This window comes from Ipomoea triloba, chromosome 12, assembly GCF_003576645.1.
Source record: "Ipomoea triloba cultivar NCNSP0323 chromosome 12, ASM357664v1".
NCBI lineage: Eukaryota > Viridiplantae > Streptophyta > Magnoliopsida > Solanales > Convolvulaceae > Ipomoea > Ipomoea triloba.
In genome coordinates this window covers 17,536,783-17,539,829 of record NC_044927.1, presented here as the reverse complement: position 1 = coordinate 17,539,829, position 3,047 = coordinate 17,536,783, and positions in this window count along the sequence as shown.

Genomic DNA, 3,047 nt, shown 5'->3' with positions numbered 1-3,047 from the left:
GACAAAAAAAAAGTCAAATGGAGCATGGCACATGCACTGCACGCGCCATGCTGGGCGCAGGAGTGCTCAAAACATGTGACATACGCTTCAGTTTGTCCAAGCGTGGGCCACAAAAAACTTAAATTTGAATGAATAAAAATCCCAAAAAAAAACTCATCTTCCCATTTGTTCAAAAATCCCTCTTTAGTTTTTTTTCCCCATAAAAAAAAATCAAAAAACCACAAATATGGTTGATCTTAAGGAACTCACATATTCGATATTCAATAATTTTTTGGTGTTTGACTAAAGGTTAGAAAACTGGTTTTTTTTTCCTGTTTGGTTGAAATTTAAGAAATTGCATTTTTTTATTTGGTTCATTTTCTTGAAAATTAAAATATTATTTTTTATAATAATAATAAGAGTTAATACTCGATTTGGTTCCTCAACTATTAGGATTTCACCACTTTGATCATCGACTATCAAAGTTGTCCAATTTAATCCCTAACTATGCAATTTTTACCCAAAATTGTCTTAGATAGGTACAAACTATCGTTTCTTAGACATTAAAACTGAGGACAGAAATGTAATTTCACTTTATTTGCCTTCTCAAGTGTCCAAATCTAACCCTAATCGCAAAATCCATAAATTAAAAATTTGAGAAATCATTTGTATTTCAACCAAGAATCATAACCCTACAATAGTGTTTAACATAAATTCGTAGAGGTGGTTGTTATTTGTAATGGGTTCAAGAAGAAATGATGTTGTTTACAACTACAATACATGTACAATTCTTTTTTTTTTGTCAGTTCTTTATGCTTTTATGTGCATATATATATATATATATATATATATATATATATATATATATATATATAAGACTTCACATGAGACAACCCATCCAGATGAGAAATAAGACAAAATCGTGACCACAGGATAAAACAGATGAATGGTTGAGATTTGATGATAGGATTTTAATGTGACTCCTTAAAAATAGGCAGACGTAGGATGGTAATAGGCAATCCAAGGGAAAATATGTAAAAGATTGTGCATGATAAGATCGAACACTTAGGTAATTCCCAACATTCACTCTTCCCACTCCATGCACAGCAAGCGTTAGAATTGGAACCGCAGGGACGATTGAATTGCATAGGCGGCGGAGTGAATCGATACCTCCGTTGAGATATGGCTGGTTCGAGGTAAAGAGAAAAGCAACAAAGATGGATGAGAAGTCGAACGGAAAGTAGAGGTAATTTGTGAAAAAAAAAACACGTTTTAGGTTGCTTTGTTGGTGGTAGAACTGCAACCCAAAATAGGCATCAATTTTATAAGGATTCAGTTGCAATTGGAATCTGTACAATATGCACATATGTATTTTATTATTGATGGGGAATGAAGGATCCTATTGATATTTTGACTCACCTTGAGAAGTCTGGGTTTTGGGAAGGAGTGATAGGTGCTCTGTTGCTATCCATGGTGTTTTTTAGCAACTTTTGAATATCTATTACTTGACTAAAAGTTATTTTTTTAGTATTGATACTTTTTCCTTAATTTAGTGTTAGTGAAATATTGATGCCCCATTCTTATATTTATTTTGCTTGTTTGCCTTTAATTTTTTGAATGCAGAAAGCTACTAAGTTATCTAAACGGAAGGAATCTATTATAGGGTTAACAAAGCTTGCTTCCACAAAGTTGTTCATAAATTTGCAGGACATTGAAGTTCTTTATTGATATAGATGTTAACATTGGGTTTGACTCAAGAATGAGAATTGGATGCCAATCTTATTTGATGATAATATGTGCAGTGTTTTTGCTAACTGGGTGGTTGGGTCTATGTTAGTTTGTAAGTTGGTAGAGTATGCACAATGCACAAGGTAATTGTAAGGGGTGCACACAGGTATATTTTTTAGTACACAGTGAAATACAGTGGTGTGCACACGCAGTTGTACTGATATGCATAGTTGCTTATAACTGATCCAGTGCACACTCACAAAAATTGCCTGGCACAAGGGAAAGACACAGATGGTCAGCGACATGCACACACGTTTCACGTAGTGTAAAATTCGTCTTTGTCGCACATGGTCCTATCCTGTTGTGCACACCGTGTCTATTTTTGTGCACATAAGTGTCAATCAATCTAGACCATTAAAATTTTTTAGATTGATGTACAAGATTTGATCTCATAATATTTTAATGGTCTAGATTGATTAAGATTCTAAGTTCAAGTGTGTGCAAATGGTGATTAAATGTCTGCGAACGGAGTGATGAGTGTGTCAATCAATCTAGACCATTAAAATTTATTAGATTGATGCACAAGATTTGATCTCACAATCTCACCTAAATAGGTGATATCATAGGATCCCTCAATAAATAAATAAATAAATAAATAAATAAATATATATATATATATATATATATATATATATATATATATATATATATATATATATATATATATATATAAAATTCATGTTGAGGCCGAGACAAATAAAAATTACCGTACCGATTACATCCTCCAACTTATATCTGCTTTTATACTTTATCTCTTCCGGCCTTTGATGCATCAATATAGTACATCCTCCATAGGGAAATACATAACTTCGTGTGTCAAATAAATCATGGCTATCAACATGATTTATTTCAATGAAACCAGTTTTATACATCTCACTAATCATCTTAGCATAACTTGATACCCCATGATTCTGAATCAAGATGAAAATGAAACTGTACAACATGCATTTAAAGCAACTTGCACAACATTCATAATACATGTCACGACACTATGCAAAAATCCACATGGAAATCTTCTTGTATATTAAAATTACAGACCAAAAGTGATTTCTGTCATCTTTACCGTCAAATTCGAAATTCTCATTCTGAAATATTTTTGTGATGGGAAACTGTTCCTTAACGCCTGACATCTTGTCTTCGGAACTTTCAAGACAAGATAAATGATCATAGGTTTAGAAAATTTAAAGCTTATAGATTATTGGAAAAAATGCTGGTGTTCTGTATTAAAATTGAGATACAACAAACATACAGAAAAACAAGCTAAGGGAACAAAATCGGAT